A 22,157-nucleotide genomic window follows, 5' to 3' on the forward strand; every position below is an offset into this window, starting at 1 on the left:
TCTATTTTTTCTACAAAAAATATAAGTAAATGACCTAGATATACAGTGGATTCGCTTAATTGGACCACCGGTTAACCGGACCAGCCGCTTATTTGGACCAAATCTTAAGGAACCGAAACAATTTCCATTACACAAGCCTATAATATTCGCTTATTTGAACCAAAATTCCGCTAAATCGGACGAAGGAACATAGGAAGAAATTGGAAAAAAATTAAAAATCGTCTGCTTGAAACGAGCTTCAAGTGGGTCAACGAACCTAATAGTTAGTGCAATAAAAATTAAATATTATGGTTCCTTGTAACCTTCAATTGAACTCGGCAATATTAACAAGAAAAAATGTTTAACGAAACAACTATTTCATAGCAACACTTTTCCAGCGGAAATCAAAATTTCAGTGAAATTTCAAATTTCTTCAATTTAGTTGTAAAATACGCAATTTAGATTTCATTGGAAATTCTCAATGACCGTTTAGTATTTCTTAGCAGTTATTTCTTCACTCTCACATGTTTAATTACTTTTGGTTGTTGAATTGAATCGATACTGACAACTGGAAGGAATGCCTAAAACCATATCGGCCGGGGACGAGTGCAAAAAGTTTATTCGCTTTATTTTAATTTAATTTTTAATAGAAAATCTTCGTTAACAGCAATTTTTCTTCTTTGTATGCTTACCATATATATGGGGACTCACAATAATAATAAGGGCATTTTTACACTGTTAAAAATTTTCCGGAAAATTTACGGTAATTGTTACTGCCATCCATGTTGCCAGTAACTATTACCGTAAAAATCAAATGTTACTGTAAAATTTTACGGTTTCCTTGGTAGGCCACAGCAACCAATTGGAGCTGGGATCGCTTATTTTACCGGTATAAATTACCATAAAAATCAGCGATGCGTTAAGTCCGCCGTTTTACAGTAACAATTACCAGAAAATCTTCCTGAATTTTTAACAGTGTATGTTTTGTGTATAACATGTTCATTCAAGCTACACAGGTCCTGTTCGCTTAATAGGACCAGCCGGTTATTAGGATCGAAATGATCCCGTCCCAATGTGGGCCTATTAACCGGAATCTACTATGTATATATTTGTTATAAATTGAATAGTAAATGGTTTTAAATTAAAATGCGTACTGGACGTTATGACGTTCATCATTTTGGTATAAATTTAATGCAACATTTACGTCCCTACTCAGATACCAGAAATACTTGCTTATTTAAACAAATATAAAACTCCTTTCTGGAGTTTATATCAAAAACTCTTTTATGTAGCCTGATCATTGACCTGGCTTCGAACTCGCAACCGAAGGGCCACCTTACATAGCGAGTGTTCGGCAAAGTGATAGCAGTTGCCTACACAACTGTGCGACAAAAACAGTTAAATGAAGTTCAAATTATTAAAATTTTAAGCTGTCTGTTATAAAAATCACCTCCCCCCAATAGAGGGACGATAACTACCCTTTGAATTCCCGAGCATCAAACGACCTCTGTGCCAAATTTAGAAGAAATCCTACAGAAACGGTTTTTGTAAGGAGAACCACCATGGGCGTTGCCCCCCCCCCTCCCCCATAGAGGGACTAAAACCATTGTGTGTAAATTCCCGAGCATCAGAGGACCTCTGTGACAAATTTAAAGTTATTATGAGAATAACACAAATGAAGATTGCCCCCCCCCCCCCCCAAAGAGGAACAAAAATTATCGTGCTTGAATTACCGAGCATCAAAAGACCTCTGTGTAAAATTTGGAAAAGATTCGACAAAAACGTGGTTTTTATAAGGAACACCCCATGGGGTTACCCCTCCCCCCCAATTGAGGGACGATAACTACCCTTTGAGTTCCCGAGCATCAAACGACCTCTGTGCCAAATTCAGAAATAATCCTACAGAAACGGTTTTTGTAAGGAGAACCCCCATGGGCGTTGCCCCCCCCCCCCCCACCATAGAGGAACTAAAACCATTGTGTGTAAATTCCCGAGCATCAAAGGACCTCTGTGACAAATTTGGAAAAATTCCGACAAGAACTTGGTTTTTATAAGGAGAACCCCCATGAGGGTTGCTCCCCCTCCCCCCTCCATAGCGGCATGAAAACTGCCCAATGAGTATTCCTGATCATCAAAGAATGAACCTCTGTGCCAAATTTGGAAAAGATCCGACAAAACTAGATTTTTTTTACAAGAAAACCCCCTTTATGGGGGTTTAGTTAGATACCATGGGGAGTTTATGGGGCCGGACTAACATGTGGGATTCCGGTTTTTTTTTTTTTTTTTTTTGAGCAATCACGATTGCTTATTGCTTTCATTTGACTGTTTTGATGTCCTATGATTTTATTTTCCCACCAGCACCCTCTGCAGCACCACCGTCGACCGGCTCCTCACGATGCTGCTCCTATAGCGAAAGCCGTCTCCAGGTTGCATCCATATCCTACACACACGCGCACACATACACAACTACACACACACACACACACAAACACATACACCTACACACACATACACCTACACACACATATACAAACGCATACATGCACAAACACGTACATACACAAACACGTACATACACAAACACATACACGCACAAACACATACAAACACACACGCATACATACAGACACCTACACATACACACAACTACCCTCACATTCATGCCTGCACACAGACACAAACACATATGTCTACACACACATACACCCCCCCCCCCCTCCAGACACGCACATTCGTACACACAACTACCCACGCATTTATGCCAGCAGACAGACACAAACACACATGCCTACACACACATACACACAAACACACATACCCTCCCACACACAAACACGCACCTACATACACACACTCATGATTGCAAAATGCATAATTTGAATTCAAGATGTCAAAATTCAATTTTTTTTTTCTTTTTTGCTTGGATAAAGAAAAAAGCTTGGATGTAAGTAAACTGGTGGAGCACACCGATCTATCGGTTAAGAGGTTTTTATTCTAAACCGATGTAATGATGTAGGGTGTACTGTACACCGGTGTTTTTTTGCGATGTATCGATGCATCGCCTAGCTCTAATTCCCAGATATCATTTAACATTGTTCTTTAACTTGAATCTGCAATAATTAGTTTTACATCTTAAACAAATTGTCTGCTTGTATTTTTATATCAATAAAAATTTGTTTAACATCTTTTATGTGCCTCTTTTTTCAACAAATACTTGCCTTTTGCTTTAGACGGGGGGGGGGGGTCGCAGGCCCGTTATTTCGATTTTTTTCCCAATTGTGGAAGTTGGTGTATACTCTTCAAAAATTTTATTGAAAACCAACTAAAACCACGGACTTCCGTACATAAAGACATAAATGTTCAAAAATCAAGGGGGGGGAGAGGTCAGCCCCCATGAATGACCCCCCGTAAATGACGGGTCTGTGAGCTTGACTATTCGCATCAAAGTGGGAAATAATGGTGGTAAGATTCTGAAGTAAAGATTTGACTAAATCTTATAAAATACTGTCGAACCTCGTTAAAACGAACTTTAATGGATCATTAAAATCGATTATTCTTAACAGAATTCGTCTTATCCGAAAAACAATAAACAATGGGACAGGGATTATAGAAAGTCCGTTTAAAAGTAATTCCTTTTAAGCGTGTTCGAATTAACGAGGTTCGTCTGTATTCTCAAAAAAAAAAAAAAAGAAAGAAAGAAAAAAAAACAAATCAGCTCAAAAAAGAAAAAAAAAAGAAAGGAAATAAATAAACTCAAAAAATTACGAAATCAACATGCTCAAATATGACGAAATTAATTTGACGAAACTAATGCCCTCAAAACTACGAAAATGATTGTCGATTTGACGAAACTAGAATGAAGAAATATTTCGTTACATTTGACGAAATTCGTATCTTTAAAGCAGAGACGAAAGCAGTTTCCTCGATTTGACGAAATGTTCGCTCGGAGCATATCCCTGAAAGCGATTTCGTCAAAAACGAAGAAAATTTCGTCGAATTTGAAAGTTTATTTCTGAGAGTGTATATTGATATTCTCGGTGTGTCTTTTAAGAATAATGTTTTAAAAGTTACATCGATCCAAATTAATTTTAAAAAAATGACTCAAACTATGACAAGATACGGTAGAATTCAATTTTGATTATGACACATATGGATGAGTTGATTTTACAAAGTTTATACGCATAAAAGTTTATCATACACATAAATAATATTTGATTAATTTAAGAAAGATATACGCATCACACACAGACATCAAAGATGGTAACAACTGTTTCAAAAGTCACATTTTATGATTCGAGGAACAAAACAAAATTATTGATGAAAGTTACAATTTACAGAATTTCTAACGCATTTTACTTGTTATGACCTTTTTTGTCAGAACAAAATTTTTCCGTAATATTGCACGTGGGTGATATAGTTCAAGAAATATGAACAGTTACAAGTTTTAATAAAAAAGAAAATACTTCGTATTTACCAAAAATTTGTGTATCCGAATTCGACAACAAAAACTTTTAACTCATCAAATGAAGATGGCGACATTCGCATATCGGTACTCGCGACAAGCCGAACATGGAAGCATAGAAGATTCTCTATAAACAAAATCACGTGACATAATCAGACCAATGAAAATGTTTTTGAGTCACTTTTAAAGAATTTTTTTATTTTTTTGTCTTTCAAAAGGAGTGTTTCTGTATTTCACGAAATAAAGAGGATTTTTAGTCTCATTTTTTTCGTAAAACGTCTCTATTCGATAAAGTCAGCACTCAGAAAGAATGAATGCACCCACGATAGGTTTTACTCTTTTTAAGAGTCATTTTTCCGATTTTTACTTCCTTTTACGAAAAACAAAGTATTGTATTCGCGAAAAAATTTTCACTCAAAAATCGGCCTTCATTTCCATTTTGCTCATCCCCGAATGAATATTGATTTTTTTTCAACCCGACCACACGTGGATACATGCCTAAGAACGTATAGACACCCGAAGAATCCATTTTGACGATCCCCGAGTTAATTACAACGAGTTTTCTCGTGATGTCTGTGTATACGTGTGTATGTGCGTATGTGTGTATGTATGTCGCATAACTCAAGAACGGAATGTCATAGAAAGTTGAAATTTGGTACGTAGACTCCTAGTGGGGTTTAGTTGTGCCCCTTTCTTTTTGGTATCATTCGTATGCTCCAAAGGGGGTATTTTGACCCTTTTTTGATGGGAAATCATTGTTAATTTCGATGTAAACTCAAGTGGTGTTATAATTTGGCGGACACATGGGGATATATCGCCAGTCTTTTGGTCGCCAAGTTTTGTCGCCAACTTGGTGAAAAATTTGGCGATTTTTATTTTTATTTTATTTATTTTTTTTTTATCTGGTTTTAATTTGGTCACTGTTGGTGATATTTAGAGAGTAAACTATTGAATGATATTAAAATTGCCAATAATGAGAAAATGATAATAAATTGAAGTAAAAGGAAGTCATGTGATGCACACATCAGCTGGTTAAGAGTCATTTTTCCGATTTTTTGAATGAAGGGCGTAGACTACCAAATCAGAAACAGTTAGTCGCGAATAAAATTTCTAACATATTTCTGCAGGAGAAGTATAACGGATAGCTTCTATTTCTGATTTTCTGAAGAATACCTCGTCTTATCAGAAATAGTTTCCTTCTTTCACTACACTTGAAGTTTCTCACTCTTCTTCCACTTCGCAACATCGAGAGGATAAAATTACGCAAACTGAATTCTCGCCCCCCTCCAAAAGTAAAATGTTTTCCCCATAAATCTCTTTTTTCCAAGATCAGCTCGTAGACGGATTTCGGCAGATCAAACGCAATCTTTCCCAATCCTCGTTTTTTTTTTTTTTTTTTTTTTTTTTTTTTTTTTTTTTTGCCTCATTAAATCACTTTCTCGAATACGGAAAAAAAACAACAAAAATTTGTCAGAGTATCACGAGGAATGTCTTGTAAAATGAGCTTTTTTCTTTCTAAAGCACATATGGGCGGTTAGTTTACTCGATGTTTCAAGGTTAGCAAAATTTACCCACGATTTACAGATGGTAAACCCTGCACCGTGCTGCACCCTCTGGAGAACTATAAACATCCTAGCTGACCTTTTAACCCCAGACCCCACTCAGATACGATTTCAGTTAGTTTTTTTAGAATAGTACCTCATACAAACTTACCAGCCGTAAAAAAAAAAAAAAAAAAAAAAAAAAAAATCGAATGCTACGAAAACCTTGCTCTTCAGATTGAAGCATCTGGTACCTCAGTGGGGAACAGATATTTACCCATCCCTGAAATTTTTCCACCCTTTTTTACTTCCTTTTACAAAAAAGGAAGTATTGTTTTCGCGAAAAAAATTTCACTCCAAATCGGCCTTCATTTCCATTTTGCTCACCCCCGAATGAATGTTGAGTTTCTTTTTCAACCCGACCACACGTGGATATATGCCTAGGAATGTACAGACACCCGAAATATCCATTTTGACGATCCCCGAGTTAATTACAACGGGTTATCTCGTGACGTCTGTATGTACGTATGTATGTGTGTATGTATGTCGCATAACTCAAGAATGGAATGTCCTAAAAAGTTTAAATTTGGTACTTAGACTCCTAGTGGGGTCTAGTTGTGCACCTTTTTTTTTTTTTGTCTGCATTCGGATGCTCCAAAGGGGTCTTTTGCCCCTTCTTGGGAGGAAATCATTGTTAATTTCGATGTGAACTCAAGTGATGTTATCATTTGGCGGACACTTGGCGATATATCGCCAGTCTTTTGGTCGCCAAGTTTTGTCGCCAACTTGACGACAAATTTGGCGATTTTTTTTTTAAATTTGGTTTTAATTTGGCCATTGTTGGTGATATTTAGAGAGTAAACTATTGAATCACATTAAAACTGCCAATAATGAGAAAATGACATTAAATTGGAGTAAAAGGAAGTCATGTGATGCTCACATCAGCTCGTTTCTCGTCATTTTTGTTAAAGTTTCATGTTCTTGGGATTCCTTACGCTTCTGCACCATTTTTTTTTCATCATAATTTTCAAGTTGAATAAAAGTAAAAATAAGATCAACCATTCATTTTTTCCAGGTAAAATTAGCCTCTTTCAAAGTTTTCTAATTCAAAAATATGTGTCTCACTGTTCCTCCTTACTGAGGAAATTTCACTGTTCCTGCTTACAGTGAGCCCCAGGTCCTTCACAGTGAGCCAGTGAACCATTTGAACGAAATTGATTTTTTTTATTTTTAATAATAAAAAATGCAATTGAATTTTCGCGTCTCACACAAACATTTAAGTAATTGCTGAAAACAAAGATATATTGCATATACTAACATTGAATGTAAAAATAATTGTGAAATCTAAAAACAAATTATAAAATCAGAAGTGTAAAAAACATTAAATCGCCGTTTAAAAATTATAAAAAAAAGCGAAAAGACCCGCGGATTATCCGACCGCCAATAATCTGTTTACTGTATTTTCCCGTTTTTTTTTTTTCTTTTTGACACTTACTGATATATATGTGTGTAAGAAACTGCCTAAACGCATCTCAGTTTTTTTCTTTTTCTCTTTCCTTTTTTTTTTGAGCAATCACGATTGCTTATTGCTTTCACTTGACTGTTTTTGGCGTCCTATCATTTTATTTTCCTACCTCCACCCTCCGCACCATCACCGTCGACGGGCTCCTCACGATGCTGCTCCTATAGCGAAAACCGCCTCCAGGTTGCATCCATGTCCTACACACACGCACATACATACACAACTACACACACGCACACATACACACACAAACACACAAACACCTACATACACATACACACACACAAACTCATACAGACACCTATACATAAACACACACAAAAACATACACACAACTACCCACACATTCATGCCTGCACACAGACACAAACACATATGCCTACACACATATACACATACCCCCCCCCCACACACACGTTCATACACACAACTACCCATACACTTATGCCAGCACACAGACACAAACACACATGCCTACACACATATACACAAACACACATGCCTACACACACATACACATACCCCTACACACAAACACACATACCCCACACACAAACATACACACCTACATACACACACTCGTGATTGCGAAAAACATAATTTGAATTCAAGATATCAACATTCAAATTAATTTTTTTTTTATATTTTGTTTTTCGAAACGATCTCTCAGAAAGCGCATGTTGAACAACTAAAAAATTTTAAAGGTTAAATGATATTCTGAATACACACATACGCGGCTCCACATGAGGATTAAAATAGCCTAAAAATGCCGCAAGCTAAGTTCGAGTAGATTAGAATGCTACTTTGCGACATTTCTACGTCACAACCGATCACGTGAGCGAGAATCTCGATCTCGCAAGCTGATGAGCTTGGAATGACCACCCTGAGCCAGACGTTCAAGGGATCACACAAAATGTTTGTTAGATGTTATGCACCACCCTGCACTTTTCCATCTTACATTTTGACAACAAAAGAATAAGTTACACTTTTTGCTGAAAATTGTAGAAAATAATCTTATATGCAACAATATTTGATGGTTTCTATCAAGTATTTTACGCGAGAACTTATCTGACGCAAATTTCCATGAAAGTTATAATTTTGAAATTTAACCCTTCTGTGCAATGACATCCTTCAATTTGGATTTAAACATTTCCACTCATTTGATTCTGATTTTAAAAACGGCTTTTGCACCTCCCTTGAGTACACCATTGAAAAGCTGTTCTTCTCTGTTATTGCTTCTCCCACACAACACCTAACATGAATTCTAATTATGACTTGTCATCTCGTCGTCATCGAAAAAGGAAAGTGGTCAAACTTAAAATAACAGAACGGTCTTACTGGCAAAATCATGAGGCAAACGAGCTGATGAATCACATGACTTCCTTTTACTCCAACTTAATGTCATTTCCCCATTATTGGCAATTTTAATGTGATTCAATTGTTTACTCTCTAAATATCCCCAACAGCGGCCGAATTGAAACCAAAGTTAAAATTAAAAAAAAAAAAAAATCTTCAAATTTGTCGCCAAGTTGGCGACAAAACTTTGCGACCAAAAGACTAGCCATATATCGCCAAGTGTCCGACAAATTATAACACCACTTGCGTTTACATCGAAATTAACAATGATTTCGCCCCAAAAAGGGGCAAAAGATCCCCTTAGGAATATCCGAATGCAACCAAAAGGGAAGGTGCACAACTAGGCCCCACTAGGAATCTACGTACCAAATTTCAACTTTCTAGGACATACTGTTTTTGAGTTATGCCAGATACATACACACATAATCACATACACACGCACATACGGACGTCATGAGAAAATTCGTTGTAATTAACTCGGTGGTCGTCAAAATGGATATTTCGGGTGTCTCTAGGTTCCTAGGCCTATATCCACGAGTGATCGGATCGAGAAAAAAAAAAACTCAACATTCATTCGGGGGTGAGAAAAATGGAAGTTAAGGCCGATTTTTGAGTGAAAATTTTTTCGCGAATACAATACTTCCTTTTTTGTAAAAGGAAGTAAAAATGATGTTGTACATATAATAAAACAAAAATGTATTCAGATCCATTGGAACTCCTTTTCTATTCCCTCCTCTGAGAACATAACGAAACGTTTCCCCTCACACTCGAACTTAGAAACTGGAATGCAGCTGATAAGCCTGCAACAATAAATCAACACTCCAGGGGCGTAGCTAAGGGGGGGGGTTTTGGGGACAAAACCCCCCCCCCGAAAAGTTAGTCTCAAAAAAAAAAAGAGAAAAAGAAGAGAGAAGAGAAAGAAAAAAAAAAGAAGAAAAGGAAAAAATTCCAAGCGATTATATATATATATATATATATATATATATATATATATATATATATAAAAGAAGTAACCCCCCCCCCGAAAGTCGGGTCTAGCTACGCCACTGCAACACTCAGACGTAACAGATGGGGAAACTTCCGTAAAAACACGGACTCCTTTCCACTGAACTAACATTTTGAGGGGAATGTTAGTTTCGGGTTGCTCTTCCCTGAGAAACGGTCTGGAGTAAGGCCCCTATAGTGGAGGAGCCAACGCATCCGCCATTTTGGAGCAAACTTGATCCAGTGCTTCACAGCGATAGCATTGCTGCTGATGTTTACATTTCTTTAGTGTGTTAAATTGAGTCAAAAGGGTGGTTGTTCGGCTGTTAATTGTGCAAACAGCTCCAAAAAAGGATTTCAGCTCTTCAGATTTCCAGCAAATGCAGAAAGAAACGTACTGATATGTGCATCACATGACTTCCTTTTACTCCAATTTAATGTCATTTCCCCATTATTGGCAATTTTAATGTGATTCAATTGTTTACTCTCTAAATATCACCAAAAGTCGCCAAACTGAAACCAAATTTTAAAAAAAAAAATCAGAAAAAAAATCTCCAAATTTGTCGCCAAGTTGGCGACAAAACTTGGCGACCAAAAGACTGGTGATACATCGTCAAGTGTCGGACAAATTATAACACAACTTGAGTTTACATCAAAATTAACAATGATTTCCCCCCCAAAAAAATCAAAAGATCCCCTTAGGAACATCCGAATGCAACCAAAATTGAAGGTGCACAACTAGACCCCACTAGGAGTCCACGTACCAAATTTCAACTTTCTAGGACATCCCGTTTTTGAGTTATGCGAGATACATACACACATACGCACGTACATACGCACATACGGACGTCACGAGAAAATTCGTTGTAATTAACTCGGGTGTCGTCAAAATGGATATTTCTGGTGTCTGTACGTTCCTAGGCATATATCCACGTGTGGTTGCTTCGAAAAAAAAACTCAACATTCATTGGGGGGGTGAGAAAAATGGAAATGAAGGCCAATTTTTGAGTGAAATTTTTTCCGCGAATACAATACTTCCTTTTTTGTAAAAGGAAGTAAAAAGAAATGGAAAAATAATCGCCCGCGAAGTGACTGGCAGCCTCTGGAAACGACGCCAACTGTTTCCAAAATTTCGCCAATGTTCACCTTCGCTCTCTGACTCTCTGGTTCCCTGTTTGGCGAATGATTGCCAATAATGGTAGCTTTCCCTGTTGTACGCTTGCTCCAAAATGGCGGATGCGTCGGCCTCTCCAGTTATAGGGGTTCTAGTCTGGAGCAATGAATCTATCGACACAGAACGGAGGAACTCTTCTTAGGAGTTTCTTTCTGCGATGGCTGATGACAGAACCGGGATTTGGGTGGTCTTATTTATTGCTCTGCTTATTCCAATGCATTCCAATACTCCTTTGTCGGTTCGCATCAGATCTTAAAACTTTGAAAATGGTTTTTGTCTGTCATTAACCTGATGATTGAGAAGAATCAGTGACTCAGAGGGGAGAGGTTAGGTTAAAACACCCGCCAGAAGCATTGGTTTTACCATAAATGCGTATTTTAATACAGTAGTTTTAACACATGAAAGGACTTTTTGGATCAAGAAACCCCCTCCAGAAAGTATTTTTGATCTATACGATAGTATGTTTTAAAAGTTACATCAATCCAAATTAATTTTTAAAAAATGACTCAAACTATGACAAGATACGGTAGAATTCAATTTTGATTATGACACATATGGATGAGTTTATTTTACAAAGTTTATACGCATAAAAGTTTATCATACGCATAAACAATATTTGATTAATTTAAGAAAGATATACACAGCACACACAGACATCAAAGATGGTAATGACTGTTTCAAAGGTCACATTTTGTGATTCGAGGAACAAAAGAAAATTATTGATGAAAGTTTCATTTTTTTAAAAGAAAAAGTTACTCCCTACCCCTTTGAGGGTCACCCTTCAGGTTGAGGACCAGTGCTTTAATAGGCAAAAAGATATCTTTTTATAAAATTCATCAAATTTAGGGTTCCTGAGTAAAATATTTTACTACTTCAGATTTACCTTTTTAACGTGGAGATAAGTAAACTTATTTACTTTGCTTCCAACTAATTCATTACCACTTCAGATTTACCTTTTTAACGTGGAGATAAGTATACTTATTTACTTTGCTTCCAACTAATTCATTACCACTTCAGATTTACCTTTTTAACGTGGAGATAAGTATACTTATTTACTTTGCTTCCAACTAATTCATTACCACTCAACTGCAGGAAGTTTATTTTTCCGAGGTGTTTTCCCTGGCGTTCACCAGTTCACTGAAATTCGGAACTCAAATAAAATAAACTCAACATTCATTCGGGGGTGAGCAATATGGAAATGATGGCCGATTTTTGAGTGAACATTTTTTCGTGAATACAATACTTCCTTTTTGTAAAAGGAAGTAAAAATTGATGGCTATATATAAAAAGAAAATGATGGCTATATATGGGTTTTAAATAATAAAGGTATAGGTTTTTGCGTGCGCCCGATCTGAGTCGAAGGAGAGAAACATTGCCATTGGCAAACCAGCCTTGCTCTGTAGGCCGCATTTCTACTTTTAGAAAAAAGAAAAAAAGAAAAAAAAAAAAAAAACTAAAAGAAAAAGAAAGAAAAAATGCTTTCTTCCTCTAGATGAGACGAAAGATGCGATACCAAGGACACAAGCAAGCTCACGAAATTATAGGTGAAAGCAGGATCGGTTTTTAATTCCATCTTACTCTTCCAAAAGAGAACTAAAAAGTCGGTTCGTGATGGGTCTCTGCGTTGAAGAACAAAAGGTATAAGAAGTGATCAGTCACGAGTGGGAGTGGATTGGGTATTTCTTCGGCACTGCATGATAATAATAACAGGACGTAGTGCCAAAGAAAATGCGGAAGAATTCTGGCGGACCTTTTGCGGTAGGACCTTTCAGGATTTGAACTTTCCTTTGAACACTGATGTGAGCTCACCTCCCCCCCCCCGCCCCCCATCAGAACATCTTGCGTCGTCAATACAAGAGTTAATTTTATGAAAATACAGTAAACTCCCGATTATCCACGGAACCGCGGTTAAGCGAAAACCGCAGATAATCCGACTCATTGGTTAAAAACGGTTCTAGTGTATAACAATAACTAAACGACCTGATGTGTTTATCACATGACTTCCTTTTACTCCAATTTAATGTCATTTTCCACTTGTCGGCAGTTTTAATGTGATTCAATAGTTTACTCTCTAAATGTCACCAACAGTGTCAAAATTAAAACCAAATTTAAAAAAAAATTAAAAAATCGCCAAATTTGTCATTAAGTTGGCGACAAAACTTGGCGACCAAAAGACTGGCGATATATCGCCAAGTGTTCGACAAATTATAACACAACTTCAGTTTATATCGAAATTAACATTGATTTACTCTCAAAAAGGGGCAAAAGGCACCTTTAGAAACACCCGAACGCAACCAAAAGGGGAGGTGCACAACTAGACCCCACTAGGAGTCTACGTACCAAATTTCAACTTTCTAGGACATTCCGTTCTTGAGATATGCGACATACATACACACATACGCACATACATACGTACATACAGACGTCACGAGAAAACTCGTTGTAATTAACTCGAGGATCGTCAAAATGGATATTTTGGGTGTTTGTACGTTCCTAGGCATATATCCACGTGTGGTCGGGTTGAAAAAAAAACTCAACATTCATTCGGGGGTGAGCAAAATGGAAATGAAGGCCGATTTTTGGGTGAAAATTTTTTCGCGAATACAATACTTCCTTTTTTGTAAAAGGAAGTAAAAAGAATCCTTTTCACTTTTTTACCAGAGTTAAAAGAGCGTGCGTCATATCCATTTTATGCGCTGGAAAAAAGTTTTTCCTATCTACTGTAAAATTATCATAATGTGACTTACTTCTTAGGTCCGTTTTGCACTGAGGTACATAATTTATACTTATCTTTTAATATAAATTTTCGTTTTACCACACGAATTGAAATTCATTTCTGATGACTGTATGAACTTCGTGTTTGTAAAAACAATATATTTGTTTCGGAAAGGGAAGGAGAGGGGGGTGTACTACAAATTATCGATGTGACTTAATCACTACTAAACATGGGGAAAATGATCAAGTAATGAATATTCACCCTATTAACAGGGTTTTTATTTTCTACAATCGCCGACTCGTAATGGGGAGTAATAAATTCGCAGAATTTTTCCGAATAAAGTCTGTTCTAAACGAGCTGATGTGTGCATCACATGACTTCCTTTTACACCAATTTCATGTTATTTCCCTATTACTGCAATTTTAATGTGATTCTCTCTCTAACTCTCTAAATATCACCAGCAATGGCCACATTAAAACCAAATTTAAAAATTAAAAAAAAATTTAAAAAAATCGCCAAATTTGTCGCCAAGTTGGCTACAAACAACTCAAAACGAGCTGATGTGTGCACCACATGACTTCCTTTTACTCCAATTTAATGTCATTTCCCCATTATTGGCAATTTTAATGAGATTCAGTTGTTTACTTTCTAAATATCACCAACAGTGGCCAAATTGAAACCAAATTTAGAATTAAAAAAAAAAATTTCGCCAAATTTGTCGCCAAGCTGGCGACAAAACTTGGCGACCAAAAGACTGGCGATATATATCACCAAGTGTCCGCCAAATTATAAGTCCGCTTGAGTTTGCATCGAAATTAACAATGAATTCCCCCCAAAAAGGTGCAAAAGACCCCTTTAGAAACACCCGAATGCAACCAAAAATGGAGGTGCACAACTAGACCCCACTAAGACTCTACGTATCAAATTTCAACTTTCTAGGACATACCATTCTTGAGTTATGCGACATAGATACACACATACGCACATACATACGTACATAAGGACGTCTCGAGAAAAATCGTTGTAATTAACTCGGGGATAGTCAAAATGGATTCTTCAGGTGTCTATACGTTCTTAGGCATATATCCACGTGTGGTCGGGTTGAAAAAAAAAAATCAGTATTCATTCGGGGGCGAGCAAAATGGAAATGAAGGCCGATTTTTGAGTGAAAATTTATTTCGCGAATACAATACTTCCTTTTTTGTAAAAATAAGTAAAAAACAGATCTGTTAATTCTGTAGCGTCTTCTAGCATATTGCTGTCAAGAAGTATGACTCCGCCCACTGAATATTATTTATTTATTTATTTATTTTTGAAATTTAATATTGTAATTTATTGCATTGTACTGATAAATGCGGGTGAAAGTTTGAAAGAGTGGAATTACCCTATGTTTTTAAGCTACTGGTATTATCAAACATTATAAATTTTTGCTCAAATATTATTTAATCAAATTCTTGATCACTATCTTCATATCTTTGTGGGTGATGCATTGCAAACCATATGAGTTCCACTCAAATCAGCAAGTATGCAAGTCCAGCAAATGTAATGAAATTTACCTTTAAATAGGAATGTTTTCTGTTTATCTTTACTAATAATAAAGCTCAATGTCCCTCTGTCTGTCCGGATCTCTGTCTGTCAGGATCTCTGTGACGCGCATAGCGCCTAGACCGTTCAGCCGATTTTCATGAAATTTGGCACAAAGTTAGTTTGTACCATGGGGGTGTGCACCTCGAAGCGATTTTTCGAAAATTCGATTTGGTTCTTTTTTATTCCAATTTTAAGAACAAAACTATCATAAGATGAACGAGTAAATTACGAAATTATCATAACGTGAAACCGTAACATGGGCACAAGCCAATTGGAGAGATACGAAATTATCATAACGTGGAACCGTAACATGGGTACACGCCAATTGTCGAGAAAATTCACCATACATTATTTGTAAATATACAGGCGAACCAAAAGACCTCTTAATTTTTCTATTACAGGCAAAGCCGTGCGGGTACCACTAGTTTTATGTAAAACTCAAATTGCAGAGAATCAACCTTTGGGATATTTTTATTTTTTTCCTATTTTATGTTTGTATGGATATGTAATATTTTGTTCCTTGTGGTAATATTCTGTTTATTTTATCCCATTCATATAAAAGGCCTTTATGTTTTCAGCAATTTTAACTGCAAGACCTTTTCCAAGTTTCTAGCCCCTTTATCTTGTCAGAGTCCCCCCCCCCTCATACTCCATGACTCAGGCTTCATTATTTTTTTAATATCAGGAGTAAAATTAGAAAATTAAATTTTTAGAATCTCGAAAAGTGTTTCCCGTTTGTTTCAGTCTCGCTTGCCGAAAGTATTTCACGTTTGTAAAAAGTTTGACTTTCAATGCAAAACTTATCTTTTTTTTAAAAATATTATTTGATCTGAACTTTCTGATTTTGTTTTATCAATTGGGGATTTTCCCGATTTTTGTTTGATTATTTTAACAGTTTCATTAATAACACATCGTTCAATAAGTCCCGAGACTAACCCATAGATGGCGCTAGTAGTACCAAACTAGCCACGTTTCCCTAGAGACATAACCTTTACATGAATCGTGTAAAAATTTCACGTCGATTGAACAACAAACAGCAGAGTTATAGAGGTTAGAGTAAAGTGATTTTGTTATTAGTTTGAAAAATGGAAAAAAGCGAGTTTCGCGTGTTAATTAAACATTGTTTTTTAATGGGTAAAAACACCGTAGAAGCCCAGCAATGGCTTGAAAAACATTACCAGGACTCCTGTCCATCCAAATCAACGATTTGTCGTTGGTTTGCTGAGTTTAAACGTGGTCGTACGGACACAAATGATGCGGAACGTTCGGGTAGGCCATTGGAAGCCGTTACACCGGAAAATGTGAGTGAAACGTTAAAAATAGTAATGAAAAATCGCAAAGTGAAGGTCCGTGAGATTGCAGAAATGATACAAATATCATCTGGAAGCGTGTTTAAAATCCTTCATGAAAAAATGAGCATGAAAAAGGTTTTTTCAAAGTGGGTGCCGCGATTGCTTTCAATGGAGCAAAAACAGCAACGAATTGACGACTCAGAGAGCTGTTTATCGATATTCAATCACGATAAAAAAAATTTCCTGCGCCGATACGTGACCATGGATGAAACGTGGATACACCATTTCACTCCGGAGTCGAAACGGCAATCATCTGAGTGGCGCATGGCTGGAGAAAGCCGCCCAAAGCGTCCAAAAACGCAGCAGTCTGCTGGCAAAGTCTTGGGATACAAATGGCGTCATTTTCATTGACTACCTGGAAAAAGGCAAATCCATCAATAGCGATTATTATGTTGACTTGTTGGTACGTTTGAAGGAGGAGATTGCGGCGAAACGACCGCATATGAAAAAGAAAAAAATCCTTTTTCATCAGGATAATGCGCCATGCCACAAGTCCATGAAAACAATGGCAAAAATTAATGAGTTGGGCTTTGATTTGCTTCCCCACCCCCCGTATTCGCCAGATTTAGCCCCTAGCGACTACTGGCTCTTTGCAGATCTGAAAAAAATGCTCCAGGGAAAAAATTCGGCTCGAATGAGGAGGTCATTGCCGAAACAGAAGCCTATTTTGAGGCAAAGGAGAAATCCTTCTATAAGCATGGAATAGAAATATTGGAAAGGCGCTGGAAAGATTGTGTCACTCTAAAAGGAGATTATATTGACGAATAAAAATGATTTAAAAAAAAAATGTTGTTTTCATTGTTAGTCTCGGGACTTATTGAACGATGTGTTAGTTCTTCATTAAAGCCATAATAACAAAACCTCCTAATAAACAGAGAAATGATTTGAAAATCACGATAATCATTAATCTTTTCGCATTTTTTTTCTTCAAAAATTTTACTGCCTAGTTTATTTTCCCAAATTGGAATGTTTTTTAAGAAAACGAGCTAATGTGTGCATCACATGACTTCCTTTTACTCCAATTTAATGTAATTTTCTCATTATTGGCAGTTTTAATGTGATTCAATAGTTTACTCTCTAAATATCACCAACAGTGGCCAAATTTAAACCAGATTAAAAAAAAATAATAAATAAAAATCGCCAAGTTGGCTACAAAACTTGGCGACCAAAAGACTGGCGGTATATCGCCAAGTGTCCACCAAATTATAACACCACTTGAGTTTACATCGAAATTAACAATGATTTCACCCCAAAAAGGGGCAAAAGACCCCCTTTGGAGCATACGAATGCAACCAAATAAGGAAAGTGCACAACTAGACCCCACTAGGAGTCTACGTACCAAATTTCAACTTTCTAGGACATTCCGTTCTTGAGTTATGCGACATACATACACACATACGCACATACATACGTACATACAGATGTCAGGAGAAAACTCGTTGTAATTAACTCGAGGATCGTCAAAATGGATATTTGGGGTGTTTGTACGTTCCTAGGCACATATCCACGTGTGGTCGGGTCGAAAAAAAAACTCAACCTTCATTTGGGGGTGAGCAAAATGGAAATTGAGGCCGATTTTTGGGTGAAAATTTTTTCGCGAATACAATACTTCCTTTTTTGTAAAAGGAAGTAAAAAACAGTTAAAATAGTAATCAGACATGATTGAAGATGTAACAGTGTAACAGACAAACAAGTTCTTGTTTGAAAAAAAACTAATTTCGTCTGATCATCAAAAAAAAAAAAAAAAAAAAACTAATTTCGAAGATAGAATCTTCTTGTTCTTTTAAAAATGGTTCCTGAATTCGACCCAGCAGCTTTACCCACTTTTATCCCTTTTTCAATTGCATTCCCAATACCCCATCAGTAAACCGTAATACCACCGTTTTTTCGTTTTGTCGAATTGACATTCCTGAATCCATTAAAGAACGAGCATGGTATACAAGGCTTCATTAACAGTATTCTTTCAGTTTTCCTTGCCCTGTTCCTAAAAGAAAATAGGAATAAAAAAAAATAATTCGAGTTTTGATATCTTGAATTCAAATTATGTTTTTCGCAATCACGAGTGTGTGTATGTAGGCGTGTGTGTTTGTGTGTTGGGGTATGTGTATGTGTGTGCAGGCATGTGTGTTTGTGTCTGTGTGCTGGCATAAGTGTGTGGGTAGTTGTGTGTATGAATATGTGTGTGGGGGTGGGGTATGTGTATGTGTGTGTAGGCATATGTGTTTGTGTCTGTGTGCAGGCATGAATATGTGGGTAGTTGTGTTTATGTGTGTTTATGTTTTTGTGTGCGTAGGTGTCTGTATGTATGCGTTTGAGTGTTTGTGTGTGTGTGTATGTGTTTGTGTGTGTGTGTATGTGTTTGTGTGTGTGTATGTGTTTGTGTGTGTGTATGTGTTTGTGTGTGTATATGTGTTTGTGTGCGTAGGTGTCTGTATGTATGCGTGTGAGTGTTTGTGTGTGTGTGTATGTGTTTGTGTGTGTGTATGTGTTTGTGTGTGTATGTGTTTGTGTGTGTGTGTTCGTGTGTGTGTGTAGTTGTGTATGTATGCGCGTGTGTGTAGGACATGGATGCAACCTGGAGACGGCTTTCGCTATAGGTGCAGCATCGTGAGGACCCGGTCGACGGTGGTGCTGCAGAGGGTGGCGGTGGGAAAATAAAACGTCAAAAACAGTCAAATGAGAACAATAAGCAATCGTGATTGCTCAACGAATTTCAAAATCAATTAGGTGAAATTTACATATTTGGCTACATCGGGTAAAAGTACGCAGTACGCACTTTTGCTCCGATGCTCTGCGAACTTTTACACTATTTGACTATTTTGATATTTCATATAGGCCAGTGAGTAGTGAAAGCATTGAAGTTGTTTTTCTTTACTAATAATAAAGCTGTAAGTCTCTCTGTCAGTATCTCTGCGACGCGCATAGCGTCTTAGACCGTTTGGCCGATTTTCATGAAATTTCGTACAAAGTTAGTTTGTAGCATGGGGGTGTGCACCTCGAAGCGATTTTTCGAAAATTCGATTTGTTCTTTTTTCTATTCTAATTTTAAGAAAATTTTTCCGAGCAAATTATCACAACGTGGAATAGTAAATTACGAAATCATCATAACGTGGAACCGTAACATGGGCGAGCCATTTAACATAGCAAGTGGAGATAAATTCATCATCCATTATTGTTTAATATAGAGGCGAACCAAATGATCTTTTAATTTTTTACTACGGACAAAGCAATGCGGGTACCACTAGTAAGAAATAAAAGGTTAAATGCAGGAATATTACTACATAAAAACATCAAAGCGATCGGTCCATTCTGTTTTATAAAATGTTGAAACAAAGTACAATAAAACCTGTAAAGTTGACCACCCTTGTAAGCTGACCACCTGCTTATGTTGACTTATTTTGTCAGGAACGGAATTAGTACTATCTAATATAATGAAGGAAAACCTCTGTAACTTGACCACTTGTCTATCTTGACCACTATTATACACCAAATTTGGTTTGGAGTATTGTAAAAATCCCTTCGTAAGTTGACCACTTAGTTTTTTTTAAACGTAATCAAGCAAATAATAATTTTTTTAAAAAATTATTTTTATAGCTTTCCATGAGTAATTTTGATGCTTTGATACACTGTTGCCAACTGCTCTGCATTTTTAACTGCCTTTACGAATTATGAGAGTCCAGCTTGTTGCTCTTTGTGTTATAAGTTTTACATAAAATGGCTTCAAAAAAAAGTTAGTTGAACTTGAGGTTGATAAAAAGTATGAAGTATTAAAATTAATTGAAAAAGGGAAAAACAAGAGAAAATTACCTGACACACATGGAATTTCTAAAACTACAGTGTCTAATATAGTATATAGTAAAAAACAAGGGGGGGAGTATAAAAATATTTGAATAACATTTTTAATTATTGTTTCAAAGTAATATTAAACAATGAAAGTGAGTTGAACAGAAATAGTAAGTGTGAATAAGTGAAAAAATGAATACATAATGCAAGAAATGACAAAAAAAAAAAAAAAAAAAAACAATCCTTTATAAGTTGGCCATCAAAGTATTGCACCGCAAGTGGTCAACTTATACAGGTTTCACTGGATTGAAAATGTAACAGCAAAACTGTTCAAAACACACTAACCTCATTTTGATGACCTTAACGTAATGTAACGCCATGAGATTTCGTTTTACAACTGGAACTTTTTTGAGAACTGGAATTTATTTTGGCTGGAGGGCGGTCGTGTAACTACATGGGGTCTATTAAAAAAGTCACAGCGTACTTTCGCCCAGTGCGTACTATTATACTACATAGTATGCAACAAAAGCAAGCTATTTTTAATCTTAAAATGTAATAGCAACTAAAAGCTGTGTTTATATGGAATAAGACCAAATTGTAAAATTTTCGGAATACATTTAGAGGGTTTGTATTTACGTCAAAATGTCCTAAAATTCGAACAAAACGAGTATTTCAATAACATTTACAAAGCAAAATTAGATGTATTTCCTAATACATACCAGTAAACAATAGTTCAGTCGAATTTGTGAAAGAGCTGTGAAAATTTTTATAACTATCAGAAAATGTTGAAACAGCTCTTGAAATACCAAAAGAATCAGGAATTGCCTACCTGAAATTGTATTATCAAAACGTGCGATGGTTGATTTCTTGCGGCTTCGTCAGTTGATTCTTATGTAATGATCTTCATCTGCCAGAACTTTCTGTAGCATTCAACTAGATTTTGAGCAAACAGATGTCATCGCCTGAGATACTGTGGCCTTTCAAATTTAAAAGCGGTGGGGTTTGATTCATCGTTGTTACAAAATGTACCTAGAGCACTTTTGCTTTTGCCAATGCAGCGCATGCCATATACTAAATACAAATTAATTTCATGAAATGCTTGAGATATATTTGAAGTCATTTCATTAATAGAATTCCCAAAATATTTGCATGCACATAATAACAGCGATGCACGACGCTTTTTATTGTTTATTTCTTCTAGCACGTCCAAACAATGCTCAGTGTTGAAGTATTTACATTGAATTAAAAAGTGCTTGCAATAATTTTAAATTTATAATATGTGTATCTCGTTGGTTACTATTATTATTATGCACATCGGTATCACAAACTGTCTCGGCGGCATCCAGATTTATTTTTGATGCACTAACACAGAGCTCAACATCATTACATGCTCTGCTACAATCAAAAACGAAGATTCGATAAGCGAAATTGTAAAACCAGAATCTAATCTGCGGTCAAAACGAAGACGTTTAGATTAACCATTTTACTTCACACAGCTTGTCAGTAACACAGCTTGAAATAATTCAAAAGATGAGTTGTTTCATTCCTTAAGGGGTCACTGTACCTTTCAAGCAATTTCTTTTAGTTTATATAAATTTTATATTTCTTTGAAACCATAACATGCATACTTATTTCGTAATCAATCATTTATTTTCAAAATTTAAAAATATTGCCTACTTTTTTTAAAAATTCAAAAAATTG

Source organism: Uloborus diversus, chromosome 10 (genome assembly GCF_026930045.1).
Source record: "Uloborus diversus isolate 005 chromosome 10, Udiv.v.3.1, whole genome shotgun sequence".
Classification (NCBI taxonomy): domain Eukaryota; kingdom Metazoa; phylum Arthropoda; class Arachnida; order Araneae; family Uloboridae; genus Uloborus; species Uloborus diversus.